The following is a 23,047-nucleotide window of genomic DNA, read 5'->3' as shown; positions in this document are numbered from 1 at the left end:
GATAACTAGGTAGCGCATGGAGTCACACTTAGAGCACCACACGCTGAACATCTAAAACAAGCTTTTTGGAAGATTTTGGTTTTATCCCCTCGATGCGCACGGTTACCCGCCGCGCAAGGGGATATGGCGAGGAAATCTTCAGTTTTATACTTGGATGTTTCTTTTTGTAATCTTTGAACAATGTAATGTGTTTGTACTAAACTTCTCATGCGCAATAAAAATCTTTGAATGTTTTGCAATGGCCCGTGCTTAATTATCAATCCCCACTCGTGCGCGCCCGGCTGTTTCCGCCGCTCAGGGCCGGGTGTGACACAGACTCTCTCTGACTCGAATACACAAAACTGTAAAACTGAATTAATTACTAATCACCAATAAGCCGTAACATATAGCTTATATAATCACGACAACTTCGCCTGGCATGTTCAGGCGAAGTTGTCACTAACTTCGCTTGTCTAACAAGTTCGCTCATATCAGCGAACTTGTTAGCAACTTCGCTTATACAAAACATAAAATATTACAAACGCAATTACAGACACTAGACACTGAACTACTGACATCATGCACCAACAGACTCCCCCTTGGTAGTAGCTTCATCTCTTTAGCTTCAAACACGTGTCTTGTAATCTTCAATCTTGTATCTTCACGCATGCACTCCTTCTCTAACACAAACCGACACAACTCTTTGATATTTCCTCGCTTCGTCTTTCCATGCAGGAATATAAAAGATTTTCTTCTCATTGAGCACCTGCAGATCAGCTTGCGATAAGTTTACCAAATGCATCGGATCGTAAACTCTTAGAAGCTCTTGTTCATCCTCGTCTTCCATCACTGCCTCAGCTGTCTCACAATCTACAAACCACCACTTTAGGTCTTTAAGCACATCCTTGGGCATAAGCTTCATCGGTACTTCTTTCAAACACCGGATCGGTTTATACTTCATGACCATCCAAGGCTTTCCATCAGCTCTCAAACCTCTATCCTTGTCTTCAACAAGTTTTCCCTTCTGTGGTTTTAACAGCTCAAATTTCTTCTCTTTTATACTTTCTTTCCATACAATTTTCCCAATAACTCTAGCCATATTATCGTCACTTCGATTGATTAACCCCAATCTGGCTAAATCTTTCACTTCACATTCCGGCAGTGTATTCAACGATCTTAACAGTCTTTTAAAATACTGAACACCGTCATACCTTTTAATCACGAAGAGCCTCAACTGCTAATCATAGATCCAGCAAATAATCCCTTTCTTCGCTTCAGCATAGCCTTTAATGTTGTAACTCTTCTTAAACATTGTAGGGACCGCCGGTTTCTTCGTTTTGACGAACCACTGAGCATAGCCTTCCTTCCACCTAGGCTGCTCTTCCCATTCAGTCTCATCATTTGCCATCTCATTACCCATATCGGCTTTCTCAACATCTGGAATGTCATGCTCCACATTCTCTTCTACTATCTCTCCCTCTTCAATCTCATAATCAATCACAATATCTTCACCAATTTTCTCTATCACATCACTCGGTAGAATATCATCATCACCAACCAAGCTATCATCCAATTCCTCTACGTCCACCACCACCACATCATCACCACCAGCTGCAGATGTCGACTCCCCCTGAGTTGTGAAAGTTCCAAGAGCTTGAGTAGTTCTTGGTAGCTCACCACCTGCATCTTTCGACGCATTGGGATCATCGTCTCTATCATTCCTTCTCTTCGTCCTCAACTCATCGCCTTTACAGCTCGTCTCCCCCTGAGATGCCAAGAACTCCTTCAGAGCATCTATGATCTTTCCATGTTCTACCAGCAGGGACGACTGCATCTGATTCTCTGCAACTAGGCGTTGAATAGCCTGGGTCTGGATAAGATTCACCCTTGATTGTTCTGCCACGACCCGTTCAAGTGCAGCTATTCGTTCTGAGTCTGAGAGGGTTGCATCGAAATCGAACCTCATATGTGAAATGTCTTGAGTGTACTGAGGAGGGATTTCCGATGTCACCGGGACCTCAGAAGTAGAAATAGACGTAACCGCAGGTGGTATCGTCACCGATAGCCCTGCAGTGGCCACAACAGTCGACTCTATAAATTGTGCCACGACCTCCGATGGAGTAACAGTCGGAGGCGGCAACGAAACTATTTCCGGAGCCGAAAGTTGGAAAGTAGTGGGTGGGAGGCCAAAAGTAGATGAGGTAGCCACTACGGGAACACCCGTAGCGCTTGGCCTTGTAACCTGTAGAGATGAGGGAACCATTGTCATACCGGATAGTGCTGGTGGAGTGAAACGTACCACCCTAGAGCTTTCACCGGCTCCTGATCCTGCACCTATCCGTTCCCTTCTTGACCTTCTTATCAACTGTTGTACCTCTTCCTCAAAGTCTGACTCGTCATCATCATCTGTTCTCTTTCTTTTCCCATGTAGTCTTTCTCGAGTCACCATAATCCTTCTCGCCTCTGCCACTTCATCATCAGAATCTGAGCCAGCCACCGTTGTAGCTGCCCTAGTAACTTGCACAGTCGAGGTACGTTCAACTGGGACCTGAACGTTCTCCTCTGGATCCACCCGATCCATATCAAAGAATCCTTGACCACCAAATTCTGCATCAAGGTCCACTTCCTCCTCCGGTGACACAACAGGAGCAGCAGGTATAGCTTGAGGTGCTCCTGCCTGTTGTGGTGTCGGGTCCCTAAACTCATCCCCACGAGCAGGCACATACTTCGGGTTGATTAAGTACCCAAAGAGTGGAGTATGGCGAGGACGAAGCTCAGGTTTGCTCCTCGCACTGGAGGATCGACACTGGGCGAAGATCCGTTTGTTCACACTCTCTACATATCGGATCGGACGACGCTGAGGAAGTGTTGGAGCAACATGATTCAAGATCATTTGAAGGAATCTTGGATACATGATGAACCGCTCACGCGCTATCGCTCTTCGTTGACGATCAATCTCGTAAAAGACCATCTGACTAAAGCTGAATCGCTTGTTGTATGTCAGAGCAGTCATCGCTGACTGCATGGTCGCGCCCATGCCATCAGTGCCCGCCTTTCTCCCTGACATGCATACTATCATAACATGCATGAGAAAGCGCCACTGGTCAAGCAGAAATCCCTTCCTTCTCTGCGAATCCCCTAAGGGACCAGAATAACCCATCCTCAAAAGTGCCCCATCGCGGAAAGGAGCTACAAACTCCGTCGGGTCATCCCTTGTCTCGTTTCCAAACCGCAGAGCCGCCCGGATATGTTCAGAAGAGAACTGAACAATATGATTGTTAACGGTTGCGCGCATCACCGGGGGTTCGACTCTACAGTCGTATTCCACGGTCTGCCAGAAATCCTCAATGTTGGGTAAGGATATCGGCAGAGTTGTTGTAATGGCGTGGAATATCCTCGAACGTAAAATGAATGTGATGATTTCGCGGAAATCATCAACTCCGCTCGCTTCCGGGTCTAAGGTGATATACATGTTGTGACCCGGGAAGAACTGTCTTTGTTGATCACCTCCGTCATCACCGCCTGCACCACCTGCTCCAGCAATAGCAGCCATATCTGCAACAAACAGGTTAAGTTAGATAAACGTCAAAGCGAATCACAAGTTCGCCTGTTACCATGAGCGAAGTTGTGATCAATTCTGTGTAGGCGAAGTTAAAGGTGAGGCGAAGTTGGGAAACAACTTCACTTCAACTTGAACTTCGTCTTAAAAAGGTTAAGTAAAATGGTCCAGGCGAAGTTACGGATAAATTCGCCTAATCACAACATCGCCTCATAAACTGTTTCAAAATCAATAATCAGGCGAAGTTAAACCTCAGGCGAAGTTACGGATAACTTCGCCTAAACTGTAACTTCGCCGAATTCGAATCGGCAACAGTTAAGGTTGTTGAACGACGTGTAGATGATGATTTCGGTGATCGAGGACTCCGAAATACATGATTTTATGAAGGTTTATACGTTCAAGTGGTTTACTATCACGTAAAAACAAGTTTGAAAATCGGGTGTTTAGGTTTCAAAAAAATCGAGGTCACGAAACGGGTCGTATCGACCTGTGATAATCATTAACGACAATGATTATACGAATATGGAACCCTACACACCTTTAATCGACAATGAAATCGAGAAAGAAACACAGAATGATTGATGATAAAAGAATCGATAAGTTCGCCTAGGTTTCTGTGAGTATAAGTTCACTGGATTTTGAAATAAATGAACAGTTTGACCTTTAGAGTCCTTTATATAGGGTCACAGATGTATCGGCGAAGTTGTGGATAACTTGGCCTATAAGGCGAAGTTATGCAGAACTTCACTGATATTAAAAATTTTCAAAACAAACCCCATAATTTGAACAATTTGCAATTAAGTTTTAAAACATCCTTTAAAGCGTTAAATGATACGATCAAGACCAAGTAACCAGGTATAAAGTCAAACAATTACAAAAGTAACAAAAATTTGAAAAATTAAAGTACACGGGATCAAATTTCAGTCTCAACAGGGACTACCATGTTTTAGAAAAGATCCGAACAGGAATCATACTAATATCGTGACTGTCACACAGATCCGTGTTCAGCTGTATTATGACATAAAGAAACAGGTTGTAAGCAGGTAATATACTTAAAATGGTTTTCATCGTTTCTGTGATACGAGTTAGGTTCAATTAAGCTCAAAACTTAAGTGGGCAACAACTCAGAGATTATGATGCCTCCTATCTATTCTCAAGGCGTATTTGGTTTTCCCCAAGTCACCCCGAATTGACCTTGACCCGTAGTGTCTGATTAAGTAGGAATTACTCTTCGATCTTAGACTCTGCTTCCTGTTCACCTTCTTGTGTCTTGATTGATAATCATTATCATTATGAACTCTAAAAATTATTATTATTATTATTATTTTTAATCTAACATGTATATACATAACTTCAAGTAGAAAATAACTACAAGTCCCGAATCTGGATCACTGCACTGTCTTGACACGCTATCTTCACGGGAATCAGAACACTCACGGGCTCGTGTATGACTGGGTAATCGCTTTTCTGCCTATCATTCGGAAAGATATGTATGAAGACACGCACAACTCTTAAGGAGTTTCCACAAAAAATCGAGTAGATTTAGTTAGTATCACTTCTACTTTTACGCACCATAAAAAGCTACCATGACATACAATGACTGTTCTAAAGACTTTTAAGCCTAATAACTTCACTAGTTAAGCACACAGAATTAGTATATCTATCACTTTCCAAGGTTGGATCAATTTTCTGTTAAACATAGTAAAGTAACTTCTTACGAAGTAGTAAACTTGAAAAATAATTTCATCTCCCAAAAAGAAAAATTTAACTTCTATCGCCCCGACCAAATCAAAGTCTTCAATTCAACGGCTATCCCGAAGATCCAATGGATCAGCTGGACAGACCACATACTAGTATGTGTCCTTCTAACTAAGTATGATCGACTAATTTTAAGCGAAAGAATGAAAACTCATCATAAACCGCCCCGGTCACTTTCAGTCATCTGGTTAATGGCTATCCTCATATTCTACAAGTAGAAATGAGGACCAACCATATCCTAAGACATGTCCTTCAAACTGAGGCAACCGACATAATTCTAAGCGATAGTGACGGGTTTTTTTTTTTTTTAATCAAAAACACAAAGCATGGTTACTCAGGATTGATCATCCCATTCAGCTCAACAAGGTTTTGAAATCTAGTTTTGTCAAACGCTTTCGTGAATAAGTCAGCGAAATTATCTAACGTATCAACCTTTTCGAGCTCAATCAGCTTCTTCTCAGCACAATCCCGTATAAAATGATTACGTATGTCAATATGTTTAGTTTTACTGTGCTTCACGGGATTGTTAGTTACTGAGATAGCAGCAGTGTTATCAATGCAAATAGGAGTAAGTGAGAAATTCAGACCATAGTCGCGCAACTGTTGTTGAATCCAAAGAACCTGGGAGCAGCAGTTGGATGCTGCCATGTATTCTGCTTCACAGGTTGAAATTGCGACTGAAGTCTGCTTCTTGCATTGCCACGACACCAATCTGCCACCAAGAAACTAACATCCACCAGTTGTAGATTTCCGACTCTGATTGCACCCTCCATAATCAGAATCTGTGTAAGCGACTAGCTCCAAGTCTCCTCCTCTCGGGTACCACAACCCTAGCTTCGGCTTGCCCTTGAGATACCGCAGTATCCTCTTCGCACCCTTCAAATGAGATTCTTTTGGGTTTGCCTGAAAGAGTGCACAAAGACAAACAGCAAACATTATATCAGGCCTAGAAGCAGTTAAGTACATTAAAGAACCTATAATAGCCCGATATTGGGTTGGGTCCACGTCTGCATCGTTGTCTGAATCAGCACCCAATTTGTGATTGACGCAGACTGGAGTATCATATGGAGTGATGTCCTCCATCTTGAAGCGTTTGAGAACATCATGGACATACTTTGTCTGATGAATGAACATCCCGTCTTTCTTCTGATCAACCTGCAATCCTAAAAAGAAAGTTAGTTCACCCATAGCGCTCATTTCAAATCTCTTCTTCATGACGGCCTCAAACTCCTGACACATGGCGACCTTTGATGCAGCAAAAATAATGTCGTCCACGTAGACTTGCACCAGCAGAAAGTCGCTTCCCTTTCTCTTGAAGAACAACGTGCTATCAATCTTACCTCTTTCAAACTCATTCTCAAGCAAGTAATCGGATAACGTTGAGTACCAGGCACGAGGTGCCTGATGTAGTCCATACAGCGCTTTACTTAGCTTGTACACGTGATAGGGAAAGTCAGGGTCAGGAAAACCAGGAGGTTGCTCAACATACACAACCTCATCGACTTTACCGTTTAGGAACGCACTCTTCACATCCAACTGAAAAACTTTCATCTCCTTATGAGCAGCAAATGCCAAAAACAGTCGAATGGCTTCCAATCTTGCCACAGGAGCAAATACTTCATTGTAATCAATCCCCTCTTGCTGATTAAAGCCTTTAACAACCAGCCTCGCCTTATTCCTGATAACAACCCCTTTCTCATCTCTCTTACATTTGAATACCCATTTTGTGCCTATCGCATGCACATTCCTCGGTTTTTCAACCAAATTCCATACTTCCATTTTCTTAAACTGAGCTAACTCTTCTTGCATGGCTTCGACCCACGAGCTGTTCTTAAGAGCCATTTGATAGTTCTTTGGTTCAATCTGGCTGATGAAGCAGGTGTACAAGCATTCGTTGATAATGCCCGTGTCTTTAATGCTTGTGTAAACACAGGTGTGCTCATTCACGCTTTTTCTTGTTTGTACACCGGCGGACAGATCACCTATCACATTCTCCAACGGGTGATTTTTGTGAATTCTCGTTGTCGGAACTGAACTGACATTTAGATTATCTTCCAAGTTCGAAGATAGCTCATCCATGGTCTATTGATGTTGAGAGTGAAACGGATTGATGAATTCCTCTTTAGTAGAGGCAGCAGGGGTATTGACAGCATTTGACGAGGAAGGCTGACATTCATCATACTGTGGTCTTTGCACCAAAGTGTCTTCCTCATCGCATATCATCTTCGTATCAATTCTTTCCTCAGCTTCTGCAAAATCCAGATAAGGTATGTTAAAAGATTTAAAGAGTCTATCATAGTCGAAAACCCCAGCGGGTCCCGTGCATGGTTTTGGTGATTTGTAACTTGTGATATCAGTGTTACACACCACCTCAACCTTGCTGGTCGATGTATTAAAGACCCGTCTGTTGGGAGTCCCAACAACGTATCCGACTAAGATTCCTTCGTCGGCTACTTCACCAAATTTTGAATTGGTCTTTAATATCGAACACGGGGACCCGAATGGTTCAAGACCACTCAAGTTGGGCTTTCTCCCATGCATTAGTTTATAACAGGTTTTATTTAATCTTTTAACAGTTAACACTCTATTAAGGATATAACAGGCTGTAGCAAAAGCTTCAGCCCAGAACACCACGGGAAGTTTCGAATCAGCCAGCATGGTCCTGGCTCCTTCAATCAAAGTTCTGTTCTTCCTCTCAGCCACTCCATTTTGTTGCGGAGTATACGGTGCGCTGTATTGGTGTTCAATCCCCTTCTGTAGGCAGAAGATCTCCATCTGATAGTTCTTGAACTCAGTCCCATTGTCACTCCTGATGTATTTAACTCTTTTTCTCATAATGTTCTCAACTTTGGTAATCAAATTTATTACCATCTGAACAGTTTCATCCTTCGACTTCAGGAAATATACCCACGAGTATCGAGAAAAATTATCAGTAATCACCAAGCAGTACGATGTTCCTCCTAGACTTTTTACATTCACGGGACCGAAGAGATCCATGTGAAGTAATTCTAGGGTACTGACAACTGAATTGACCTTCTTGGTGAGATGGGATTTCTTGTGTTGCTTTCCCTTCTTACATGATAAGCATTTGTCTTCGAAGTTGAAATTCGTCAAGGGAACCCCCAACACAAGCCCATTTTTGACAAGGTAGTTCATCTTACGAAGATGAATGTGCCCCATTCTCCTATGCCATAATTCGGACTCTGATTCAGTCGCTTTCGACAAAAGACACGATTCTTCAGTGGCCATTTCAGTAGACCTCATATCCATGATATACGTATTCTTCACTCTTGGAGCCTTCATAACAATCCAGTCCTCTGGTATCTTGAAACCAGGATACAACACTATCGCCTCATTCTTCGTGAAATGCACGGTATAATCCTTGTCACATATCTGCGAAACACTCAGCAGATTGTGCTTCAGTTCTTCAACAAAGTTAACTTTCTCTAGCGTCATCTTCCCGTAGTCACAGTCCCAATTCCTGTGATCTTCCACCGCTCTCTTCTGCGAAACTCACTCTACCACCTTGAACAGGTTTCCAGTCTTGTAACAATTTCTTGTTACCCGTCATGTGCCGGGAACAGCCGCTATCCACAACCCATTGATTGTTGGCAGCCCTGTTCAACTGTTCCTGCACGATTAAAGCAGATTATTAGAATCTTGGGACCCAAGACCTCTTGGTCTTGGATCGATACATCCCGTACCTTGGCTGTCCAAAGTTAGTATTATAATCATTTCTGTGAGTCCTAACAGGATACCTTCTTGTGGATTGTCTATGAGGCCATCCAAACCGTCTTGAATTAAATGAATTACTAGTTATGGTTTGGGTGTTACCAGTGAAAAACTGAGATCTATTTCTTTGAAAACCTGGATTAGTCCATTTTCTGAAATTCGATGGGTTTTCAGTTTTATCATTAAATTGATTACTGTTAGCTCTTTTCTCAGATTTTAAAGGCCTCACACCTCTGAATTTTTGCTTCAGAGGGCAATCAGCAACAAGATGTCCTTGTTGATTACATCTAAAACAACACCTGTTTTCAACTTTCTTATCAAAAGTTGTCTTAGATGTTGAGGCTGTATTACTGCCCGTTTGTCTCACATATGGTGGGACATACGGGTTTATTGGAGACTTCTTTTCAGATTTTTTCTTTTTCTCTCCACTTTTTGGTAATACTTCCTCTTGATTTGTCTCACTTGACTCAGAAGACTTGTCCGAGTTAGATGAGACAGGACTCGGAGCAGAAATTTTAACACTTGCAACAGGCTTACTAACTTCTGGTTCTTTAGTAGTAACTGGAACTGGAACTGTCTGACCATAGTCAACATCGACAGATTTCTGATTACTAGGGTTAAAAGTGTAATTATGATTGAAAGGTGGTGGAACTTCATGATAACCAATTCCTCCCCTTTTTGGAGAACCTTGATCACTAACAAGGTGATCAAGTATAGCGGAGGAATTTCTAAATTGTTCCAGTTTCCTGTTAAGTTCCACCACTTTTACCTGGTGATCAGCTATCTGTTTTTCTCTTTCAGCTATTAGTTTGGTTTTTTCTTCTAGAACCTCATAGCTAAGATCAATCATATTAATTTTTTCAGCAAGCTTTGCTTTAAGACTTTTAATATCTGTTTCACTAGTTTTAATTTTTACTTTGTAACTATTTTCTCTAGCTTTAGTGAAGTGATGATCTTCTTTTAAAGTTTTATATTGCGCATCCAAACTAACAAACTGATCAGTTAGAGTTGTCAGTTGTTCAGACAGATGTTCACACTTAGTACAAGGAAGTTCGGTACTTACCTCGGAGAGCTGGTCTGCTACATCTGCCATGTACGCTTCATCTTCGCCAGTTCCCTTCTCACTATCTGCATTTTCGATGTTTGCCAAGTTGGCATGTTCAAATACTTCTTCAACATGCAGATTCCAGTTGTACTCTTCGTTCTGTCTGGAAATCATGGCTCTATAGTCATTACCACTACCACTTTGCTGTGTAGATCTGTTCTGACTGCGTTCTACACGTTCATTCTTGCATTCTTTTGCAAAGTGGCCATTCTGCTGACAGTTGTAGCAGCGAACCTTCGTCTTATCAAACCCTGGCCTATCACCGACAAACTTCCTGCCAGTCTTCTTCATGAACCTCTTACCCTGAATGTAGTTCTCATATGAAGCAATAAAAGATGCATAGAGAGCAAACTGCTGTTCAGCAGATTTGACACTCATGGGCATCTTCGAGTAGTTGTTGTTTGAAACACTTGGGGAATAACTACTCTTGGTCACTTGAGGTTGAGAAGCATTTGACCCTCCAGCTACATAGCACACATCACCGTTCATGTTGAGAGATACGTGTCCCTCATGTGTTGAGCTCGCGCCTGACTCTCCCTTAGAGTAATAAGCAGATGATTCTGTTTTCGAACTTGATCCAGAGCTAACCTTTGCACCATACATACCCGGATCTTGAACCTGATCGGTAGGTGTCTCCTTTCGTACCATGTTCAGTTCAAACGTTCTTAGCTTGTTAACTGCTGTCTCAAGGTCATAGTCAGCAAAGTCTTTATCTTCTCTCATCAACACTGTATACATCTCCCATTTTGGTGGGAGAGCATCAAGAAGCTTCTCAACAATCTCATCTTCTTTGTATGCAATTGAATAGTTGCTGAGTTCAGTCATCAGATGATAATATCTGGTGATGATATCATCAAGTGATTCGTTTTTCAGATACTTGAAGACCGAGAATTAGGTTTTTAGAAGTTTAATCTTCGAAGCACGAATTCCCACATTGCCCTCAAAACGGTTTTCAAGAGCTTCCCAAAGCTCTCTAGCAGTCTTATACTTTCGGAAGGTGTGAAGTATCTCTTGTGGAAGAGCCATTGTAATTGCTGCATGAGCTTTACTTTCTGCCTCATACATCTTCTTCTCTTCATCTTCCATCTCTTTGTACTTCTTGATCTGATCACGACCTTCATACTCAGTAGTAGGTGGAATGTAACCATCTTGTATACACACCCACATCTTGGCATCTTGATACTTGACATATTGTTCAAAACGATCTTTCCACGCTACATAATCCGTTTTCTTAAGCATCTTGGGTGCTTTTGTAGCCGAACCTGCTTCTACTTCCATCTTTACTAATTCGGTAATGTTTATCGAAGACATCTTTCTCAAAACTCAAAGAAATCCGAAAATCAAAAATTTTATTTTCAAACAGCACAGTAGGCGAAGTTGTGGATAACTTCGCTTAAAGCTTAACTTCGCGTGAATTTGTAACGTCGCTCACTTTCTTAAATTCGCCGGATTAGCGAAGTTGAGAATAACTTCACTTAAGTTGAGCGAACTTGGGAGGTAGGCGAAGTTGTGGGTAACTTCGCTTAAGGAAGAGAACTTGAAGAGGTAGGCGAAGTTGTGGATAACTTCGCTTAACCTTATATCTTCGCCGAAACCCTAGTAACAGTGACGGCAACTTCGCCTGATGAACACGAAGTTTCTGCAGATTAGATTTCTGGGTTTTTCGAGGTTTGTGAAGGTGTTATGGGTTGTTTAAGCTTGTAGGAGATGAGTATGACACAAAAACTCAGAAACTCGTCCCGCGAATAGTCGAACGGAATGATTTCTATACCCGCGTGATAATCCCAGCTGACTGCACTGATACCAATTGTAGGTTCCCAGCCGGATCTACACGAGATATCACGTACTACGCAGGTGCGGAATCCCTACGTAAGACGTTACGAGTATAGAAAACAATACGATTAACACACGATAATCAAACACGTTGTATACCAACCTTAAACACGTGATACGAAGATCACTTGGTTACAGACTCTCTCTGACTCGAATACACGAAAACTGTAAAACTGAATTAATTACTAATCACCAATAAGCCGTAACATATAGCTTATATAATCACGACAACTTCGCCTGGCATGTTCAGGCGAAGTTGTCACTAACTTCGCTTGTCTAAAAAGTTCGCTCATATCAGCGAACTTGTTAGCAACTTCGCTTATACAAAACATAAAATATTACAAACGCAATTACAGACACTAGACACTGAACTACTGACATCATGCACCAACAGAGTAGTGTAGAATTGTACCTCACTTGGTCACTCCTGAAATCAACAAAGTGACATGCTATATCTACGGATTACCAATAGAAATCCGAGATTTAGTTCGTTCACATATGCCGTCTTCGACGGAATCTGCTATGGAGTTGGCCGGGTATTTAATGGATGGGATGATTAGGAACTGAGATGAGAAGAAAAGAGATGATGGCAAGACACCAGTTGGAGGAAAAGTTAAGAAAAATGAGAAGAAAAGGGAAGGGGCGTTCGTGTATGCCCGCCCTATTTGTAAGACATGTGGTAGAAGACATTTTGGAAGATGTCAACGACCCCTAAGTACCATCATATGTAATTTTTGCAAGAGACCGGGTCATACTGAAGCTGAATGCAAGAAAAAGGCAGTAGTGTGTTTCGATTGCGGTGAGAAGGGACATTTTAGTACGGAATGTCCAAAGAGGAAGCCGACGACAGTGACGGCTGGTGCATGTGGCAGCGGTTCCAAGACCGAGGCCAAGAAGGGAAATGTTCAAGTCTTCATGTTAGACACTCAAAAGGCAGCTGATATACCGGACGTGATCACCGGTACGTTTCCTATAAATAATGTTTATGCTAGAGTTTTATTTGACTCTAGTGCAAACCAAAGTTTTATATATTATAAATTTTGTAGTCTATTAAATGAACCCTTAGTTAAACTAAACAAACATTATGAAGTAGAAACTGCTGATAAAAGTATATGTAAAATAACCGAAGCTCTAAACAACGCCACAATTTCGTTAGCCAATCACGCCATACCTATACGACTGTTACCAATAACGTTAACAGGTTTTGATGTAGTTTTAGGAATGGACTGGTTATCATCTAATCAAGCCCGTATCTTATGTAACGATAGAGCTATTGATATCCGTATGTTTAACAATAAAACCATTCGTATTACCGGAGACAAAGAAGCAGGAAGGATAGGAATCGTTTCTAAGATTAAAGCATGTAGTTGCTTAGGTAAGGGATGCCTTGCATTCATGGCCTATGTAACTAAAGAACCCGAACCCAATAAGATGGAAGAAGTACCGGTCGTGTTCGAATTCCAAGATGTATTTCCTGACGAGTTACCATGAGCCCCGCCAGATAGAGAAGTATAGTTTAGGATTGACCTCATGCCAGGAACGTCACCGATAGAAAAATATCCTTATCGTTTAGCACCTACGGAAATGAAGGAATTGAAGAAACAATTAAATGAGCTATTATAAAAAGGATTCATACGACCGAGTTCGTCACCGTGGGGAGCTCCAATTTTGTTCGTTAAGAAGAAAGACGGATCGATGAGGATGTGTATAGATTATAGAGAATTAAATAGGGTCACAATTAAGAACAAGTATCCACTATAGAGAATCGACGATTTGTTTGACCAGCTTCAAGGAGCATGTTGTTTTTCCAAAATTGATCTTAGATCGGGTTACCATCAGTTAAAAGTGCAGGAGGAAGATATACCTAAAACAATATTTAGAACTCGATACGGACATTATGAGTTCACCGTGATGCCTTTTGGACTCACTAATGCTCCGGCAGCTTTTATGGATATGATGAATCGAATTTGTAAACCATACTTTGACAAGTTTGTTATCGTCTTCATTAATGACATTCTTGTTTACTCAAAATCCAAAGATGATCATCAAGTTCATATTAAGATCATACTTGAAACCCTAAGGAACGAGAAATTGTACGCCAAATTTTCTAGATGTGAGTTTTGGTTGTCCGAAGTTCAATTTCTTGGCCATGTTATAAACGAAGAGGGTATTCAAGTAGACCCAACAAAGATAGAAGCCATCACAAAATGGGAGAAACCTAAAACACCGACTCAAGTCCGAAGCATTCTGGGCTTAGCCGGACATTACCGAAGATTCATCCAAGACTTATCCCGAATAGTTGTCCCGTTAACTTCACTCACAAGAAAGACAATTAAGTTTGAATGGGGACCGAAGCAAAAAGAAGCATTAGAAACACTCAAACAAAAGTTAGCCAATGCACCTTTCCTGGCCTTGCCGGAAGGATTGGAAAACTTTACCATATATTGTGATGCTTCACACACGGGAATGGGATGTGCTTTAATGCAAGGAAAGAAAGTAATTGCTTATGCTTCAAGACAGTTGAAAGTTCATGAAAATAATTACACCACGCACGACCTTGAGTTAGGAGCTATAATTTTCAAATTAAAGTTATGGCGACATTACTTGTATGGTGTAAAGTTCACGGTATACACTGATCATAAAAGTTTGAAACATATATTTGATCAAAAAGAGTTGAATATGAGTCAAAGGCGTTGAATAGAAACACTTAACGACTATGACTGTGAGATCGTATATCATGATGGAAAAGCCAACGTTGTGTCTGACGCCTTAAGTAGGAAAGAACATGAGAAACCAAAGAGAGTCCGAGCTCTTAGATTGGAACTTAAAGTTGATTTAGCTTGTCAAATCAAGGAAGCACAGAAGTTAGCACTGGAGGAAGGAAATATTAAAGCCGAGAAGGAAAACGACACAATTGACCAATTGATCAAAGGAAGTGACGAAATCCTCAGACTTGGTTCAAGAATTTGGGTACCAATGGTCGGAAATCTAAGAGATAAAATTCTTGAAGAAGCACACAAGTCAAAATATATGATGCATCCGAGAAGCGATAAGATGTATCACAATCTAAAGAATGATTACTGGTGGATTGGTATGAAGAAATATATTGCTTTGTATATAGCCAAATGCATAACTTGTTCAAAGGTAAAAGCCGAACACCAAAAGCCGTTAGGATTGTTACAACAACCGGAAATCCCGATATGGAAATGGGATATGATAACCATGGATTTCATCATAAAGTTACCTAAAACTTCTCGCCAAAACGATGCAATATGGGTTATTGTAGATAGACTTACTAAGTCTGCTCATTTCATTCCAATTCAAGAAACGTTTAGCATGGATAAGTTAGCACACATATATGTCGAAAATATAGTATCCTTACATGGTGTGCCGCTATCCATCATTTCTGATAGAGATAGTCGTTTCACTTCAAATTTTTGGTCAAGCTTTCAAAAGGCAATGGGGACCCGACTAAACTTAAGTACAACATATCATCCCCAAACTGATGGTCAAAGTGAACGTACAATTCAAACCTTATAAGACATGATTCGTGCATGTTATCGACTTTGGAGGAAGTTGGGATACCCATATTGCTCTAGTGGAATTCGCGTACAACAACAGCTATCATACGAGTATCCAAATGGCACCATTTGAAGCTTTGTATGGACGTAAGTGTAGAACACCTGTATGTTGGTCTGAAACAGGTGATAGTCAGTTGTCAGGACCCGAAATTGTTCAAAGGACTACTGATCAGGTTATACAAATACGTGAACGATTGAAGGCAGCAAGAGATAGACAGAAAAGATATGCGGATATTCGCCGCAAGCCTTTGGAATTTAAGGAAGGAGATAGAGTACTATTGAAAGTACCACCTTGGAAAGGTGTAATAAGATTTAGGAAGAAAGGAAAACTGAGTCCACGCTTTGTTGGACCATTCAAGATACTGGATAGAATTGGGCCAGTTGCATACCGACTAGAGTTACCCGATGAAATGAAAGGCATTCATGATGTGTTCCACGTATCTAACTTACGTAAGTGTTTAGCCGATGAAACTCTTGCCATGCCATTAAAAGATGTTAAAGTCAACAAGAAGCTTAAGTTTGTAGAACAGCCGATTCAAATAGAAGATAGTATGATCAAGTTTCTCAAACACAAACGACTCAAGCTCGTGAAAGTCAAGTGGGATTCAAGACGAGGACCCGAGTATACGTGGGAGCTCGAGTCAGAAATGAAGAAGAAGTATCCCTATCTATTTCAACACATTTCGAGGACGAGATCATTCAAAAGGTGGGGAGGATGTAACACCACGTCTTTAACCCTATAGGAATTTACCAAAAATAAATAAACTATAAAGTATAAAGACCAAAATGTAAAAAAATCTGAAATCTTCATCCATCGCGATACGTGATGGGGCAGGCATGAAGCCCATCGCGTAGCGTTATGGACTTGCACAAAAACCCAGAAATAGGCGGCGTAGCGATACGCGATGGCTCACCCTATGGGACCATCGTGTAGCGCGATGACTAGGTTAAGTAATCGTGGGCACGTGTCCAGCCACGTGTCGACACGTGGCACAATATGACAGGCCACATTTCACGTTCTGGTATGGCGGCGTCAGATTGTGGCCGCGCGATACGCGACGGGTATGAGAAAACCCATCACGTATCTCGATGGGAGGCAGATTCTGCCTATAAATAGAGGGTTACGGGATTGAGCCATTTTCATCCCATCACACCTTATCTTTCACGCACATAAGCATAGGGAAATGTGCCCTGTTGCCGTAGCAAGCCAACGTGCCATTTTCTCGAAGTTCGTGTAAGTTTAGAAGTCATAATCAAGCTAGCAATCACATAAGCGAGTAGATCAAGATCCTGCCATTTTCTTATTATCATTCTAAGTATCCGATCTAAGGTAGGAACTATGTTTAAGTTATTTGAGTTATATAACTTAGACTATCAATCGAGGCTATCGCCTTTAACCTTGAAAGTATTTTATAAACATTTTCATAATCATTCATGAACGAATTTTCATAAAACGTTACTTCATAACATAGTAATGTTAACAAAAGATATATTTTGACGGGCATGTAGTAAACTGTAAGGGGGATATCACTAGTAGTAAGTTTCTTTCCTAAGAAAAGTAACTCGTACAAATCCCAATCAACCGAGAGACCCGTTTACTTACCTGGAGAAACTTACCAACGTGTTATAACCTATTAAGCCAAAGCATGCTATATCAAACGTCACATAAAACAAAGTGTGTTCATTCACAAATCAAAGATAAACGATTTCAAGGTTAAGCTTAGCAATCATAGCTTAATCAAGAAACACCATTCAAAACATTCATACAAACCTATTTATGTATAGGTTAAATATCATTCTCAATCAATCAGTCAAGGTTTTTCAACACCGACAGTACAGGTGAATACGTTAACCTTTTCAATCAGTCAAAACATATTTATACTCGATAAAGATGAATGGGTGCTTGTCTTAACGAGTCAGTCAACGTTTACATGAGATTATGTGATCTCTAAAACATTATAATACAAGATAGAAAATAAAAACAAGTCAGACCAAGTACACATGTGTCTGGATCCAAACATAACTGTGCAGCCTAATCAGTCAAAGGCTACGTGGCCGCGGGCTAACAGTCATAACTAGGTTCTATAAAACAGGGGCTACATGGCTCGGGGAACTCTTGTGTGTGTGTAGGGTAGTGGTACAAAGCCCAGAAGTAGCAATACTTCTGCTAAGTGTATAGAAAACTATAATTGTATTGTAATTGTCATTCAAATGTTTTATAGAGTCATACGTGTTCACCAGCATATAGCTGACGTATTTTTCCAACCCATTGCAGGTAATTAAGCATAAGTAGCAATAGCAAGGACTAGAGTCTATATGAAGAAAGAAGTGTGTTAAGTGATGGCTCCGTTTTTGATATAAAATCCTTGTATTATGAAACATTTATTTTGTAAACCGATACTTGGGTATTAAATTCCCAAGTAAATTTTCAATGTAAATTAATATCATATTCAACCTAAAGTCTTCTGCTAAAATTAACCCATAAACTCTGATATACTTACAAAATAGGTACCAACTTTTGGTCACACGTCTAGGCCCTAAGTCAGGGTGTGACACCACCACTACCAAAATCGAGTCCTTCCCATGTATTTTAGGAAATCCACCCACAAGTCCATGGAAATATCTGAAAAAACATACCTTGGAAGTGTCAAACCATACGAAGACTGATGATGACAAACCACGAAATCAATGTTGATTAACTTTGACTAATGATGTCAAAAAAAATTACCACGAAATCAATGTTGATTAACTTTTGTTTGTAACATTGGAGATTGTTGAGTTGTGATAAAATTCTCTTTTCAAATCTAAAACGCAAGTTTAAGTTTTATAAAATTTGAAGACTTCAAAGAATAAATCCATAAAGAATACCATGAACATAACATCAAACATAATAGTATTTTTGTCAAAAAGAAGGCTCGCACAAATTAGAGACACTCTACTTGATAAAAAACACAACACTCTTTCTATTTTTAAGAGCACCACCAACATTCCATTAAAACACAAAAATTACAGAACATGTACGGCGATAAGAGGCTGGCTAACAACACTTGCATACAAAAATTAAGTGCGGGAAATCATGGGATTCTACAATACTCTCCATGAACTCAAGCAGGGCACCCGGTTTGTCTGTTAAAAGGCTAGGCCAGTAGCCCAGTATTGACCGGGTGACGACCCGTTATTGGTTCTTTATCTTCTTGTATTCTGTAGAAGAAGAATGACCGAACAGACCAACAACAAATCAATATTCTTATCATCATTATTAAATTACCCAATGATTAATTATTAAATCATGGAATTAGTATAATATTGTAACTCAAACATATTACTATTCAACTATAAAACCCCACGCACCCTACACCTTACCTCACAAAACCATCAATCATAGCCCATATTAATATATTATTGAGAAAATGTACCATTTAGGTCAATTTTTGAGAGTATGCACTCGTCGTTGTATATGCAAAAGTTTTATTAAAAGAAAAAAAAATATGATTTGACAGCGTATACTAACACCCGCTCTGACCCAAACCAAAATGATCATTTGTTAGGATGACCCTTTGAGCTGAACCCATTTTGTCAAAACTCATTCTGACCTGAACGAAAAAGATCATTCTTTTAGAACGACCCGTTTTGACCCAAACCCATCTCAACCCACCCGTTTTTCCAAGCATACAAAATACCTAAAAGTTTACAACTATTCTTATCAGTTTGAATTCAAAACACCCCTGCAAATGACTTGCATCATCTTCACGGGCAAAACCTAGAACACTCATCAATTCAAGAATCCTCTTCGGTGCCATATCTGGAAAATACACAACACAGCCACATTAAGTTATTTAACTTCTAGTTAATACTAACACACCCCAACTTTTAAAAGAACACATACTATCAGTCCCAATTTGGTTAACAACACGAACAAACTGCTAATGCAACTCAACAAACATGCGCCCTTTTCGACCAGCCTGTCTCAACTTCACCATCATCTCCATCTTTAACGTTTTTTTTCTCGCTTCATTAGAAATTGGACTCGGACCTTCACTATCAACATTTAACCAACCTTTGATAAACCTAGGGAAACCCAAAAACGTAAGAGAACCAACGAAAAATGAAAGCCCATTAAGAGATAGAATCACAGACATAAAATGGTTCGTGTGATCTTTCGACATATCATGCATCGGTTTAACAACTCAAAGCCTGATAACACACATTATTCATATGACTGTGACAAATCATACATTAATGAGATTTGAAGATTTAGTGATCATATCAAATAAAAAATAAAATGTTAGAACTTTGGCTTTACCCCTATATATATTCTCATACTCTCCTAGGAAGGTGATAATAATAGGTTGGCCTGGTTAGCAGCTGCAGCAGCTTTCATAAGTTGAGCAGACCCATCATCACCTATATTGAAGTAATTTTTTCATTAAACCTGCAAAACCATTGGAAAAGTTATTAATAACTTGTAAAGAAATGCTAACAACATTAAATAAATCATAAACTTTTCTGCATGTGTATTAACCTATCTATGGTTGTTAATATATTGATTAGTCATTTTATACTTTTATTATTAAATGCATAAATCGCAATTCTTTATGTTCAAAACAAAAAAAAATAAACTACAAACCCTATTATAGTTGCAATTCAAGAATCCAAAATCAAACAGTGTTTTATGATGAAGCAAACTATTTATTACATTTTTTGTGTGGCTTGATTTTAATAAACAAATCTAGGAGTCAAATTTTGTTTCAAATCCTACACAAATAAGCTAATTAATCAAAGCAATACGGCTTTACTTTGTAGAGCTTGTGAAGCCCTTGTCACATGTCATCTTAATCATAGCGACCCAAAGCAACCTGCATGACCTTGTTTGAACCTAGTAAAAACATTATAGTTAAATACATAAATAACTAAGTGTTAGGGCTCAACAACTCAACCTGAATAGTTACAACATTATGTAGTTAAATTGAAGATTTTGAAGTACCTTATGAGTTATTATATCCATAATTAAACTCTTGAAACACTCGAATTAAAGAAACCCATACCATAAATTGGGTTTTTTAGGGTTATAAAACCTTTTCACAACCCTAATACAAAAAAGAACAAATATTATCATAACATGTAAAAGAAAGTATTTGGAGTGTACCATGTTGGTGAAGTTAATACCATGGTTCTGTTCAGTTGAAGCTTCAAAAACCATCTACATAAACAGAATAAAAACAAAGGTCAAACTAGGGTCAAGACCGCCACCACCAATACACTTAAAAATCGGTCAACGCCATAAACAACCACCTTCCGCCAACACCACATCACCGCCACCAAAAGTCAGGACACCCAACCCGGCAACAGTGATTAGTGCTAGGAAGACGGAGTGTGATGTGAATACGGTGGAAAAGCAACACGACGATTATGACATTCGTCAATTTCGGGTCCTATTTGTATTCGTTTTTGTATTTGTTTATCATGTAAACCAACCCGTTTTGTAAATCGAAACCTTTGATATAGTCAAAATGATGGATTTTATGTTACATATTTGTCTTATACTTGTCGGGTCTCAAAAACATCCTTTTCGGTCCTTAAAATGCCTTAAAAACGCTTAAAACCAACTCCAGGTACCAAATCTACCAAAATAACAAAGTTTGAAAAATATGGGCGCCCACCCGTCGTGCCGCGCGACGGGTGAGGCTAAGCCACGTCACGTAGCGCGACGGGCATCTGATCAGTTTGTTTGTTTATATCCTATTATCCGATCCGAATTTTTACCTATTAGATCTCATGTTTAACCCTTTCAACCTTATCCTATTTATGCCCACCCTCATGCTTCATTAATCCCTGATCAGTTTGTTTGTTTATATCCTATTATCCGATCCGAATTTTTACCTATTAGACCTCATGTTTAACCCTTTCAACCTTATCCTATTTATGCCCACCCTCATGCTTCATTAATCCCTGCTCACACTTCATCTTCTCTCTCAAATTCTAAAGATTTAAGGGTTGTTTTTCATGTTCTTGGAAGTTTGACTTTCCAAAGTCAAACTGACCATAGTCATTCATTTTAATCAACTTGTTAGCTTTCATTAATACTTGAAGATTGTTATACAACATATATATAATATACACCCCTTGTTACCTTTGGTGGTCACTTCTCCGGTCTCGGTCGGCGGAGTGTCGGGCCTCGTAAGGATAGGCTACATGGAGGACTTACGTAGTCCTTGATATATATATATATATATATATATATATATATATATAATTATATAACTAGTTTATACATATTAACCATGTTTAACTTCTGCTCATTTTAGTTTGTATATCATATTTATGAATTTCCATGGTTATGGGTTTGTAGAGACTAGCATCGGTTTAACCGTAAATAGCTCTAAACCGTAAACCGAACTTTGTTTACTAGTTTTGTTAAATAATTGTATAAACATGTTTTATGTTAGATCTAAGTTTCTAAAATCATTTTTATGAGTTCTATGCTTATGGATTTGTAGAATCTAACCTCGGTCTTAACCCGAAATAAGATCCGAACAGAAAACCTAACTTTCGTTTAAAGACTTTGTTGTTAATTTTTTGGTTGTAAAACTTAAGTATCATCATTCATAAATTATTATACAATTTTTTTGATATTTGAGCATGTGGCAACCATCCATGAACTTATTGTGAGATGGAAACCGAACCAAACTGAACTAAACCGATTTTCACTCGCTTAAGACACACAAGTGTGTTTTAGCTATCAAGACTTGTATATTTCTTTAGAAATCATTTATAAACTGATTTTAATTATTTTTTCAAAGCACTTAGAATGTTGAATCCAACTTGATCTTATAACAAAGTTTGGACCGACAAAACCAAACATCCGTTTAACGGATGTTGTTAATTCTAAAACAATAGAACTACATACTTGGTTAAGTCTTCTTAAATTTTATTGAGTTACCTCATAACATTCGTTATTTTGAAAAGTTGACTTTGGGTTTGACCAATTACCAAGACCCGAACCAACAACCCGAACACTCGTTAAAACCCGTTTTAGTATCTACATTATAAAGGGACTTGCATTCTTGCATTTTTACCCACCTTATTACTTAACATAGGTTGAGTAAATATTAAGGGCTAGATACTTCAACCCGGTTTCGAGCAAACTTATATTTTAAAAAAATATTACTATAATTCTCTTAAATATTTACATTTTTAAACCTTAAACTTTAAATTGTTTGCATTTCATATCATTTATTTTATTTTAAAGACTTCCTAGACCAACTTCCTAACACACGACTTTTCTTTCATTTAGGGTTAGCTCATTAAACCTCATCCTTCCGATTACTCGTCTTTTTACCGATCAAGTTTATTACTTGAAATGTGAGTGCTTTCATTTCCCTATTTTCATATTTCCTTTTTGGGGGTGATATTGCATACTTATTCAAGCTAAATGTTTTATACTTGAGTCTTAAACCACAAACTTTATTGTATACTCAACTTAAATAAATTCTCGATTTG

Source organism: Bidens hawaiensis, unplaced genomic scaffold, assembly GCF_021521415.1.
Source record: "Bidens hawaiensis isolate Kalapana, Puna unplaced genomic scaffold, B.hawaiensis_p1.1 tig00020951_1, whole genome shotgun sequence".
In the NCBI taxonomy this organism is placed as follows: Eukaryota; Viridiplantae; Streptophyta; class Magnoliopsida; order Asterales; family Asteraceae; genus Bidens; species Bidens hawaiensis.
The sequence above is the reverse complement of the archived record's forward strand: the minus strand, read 5'-3'. Positions refer to the sequence as shown.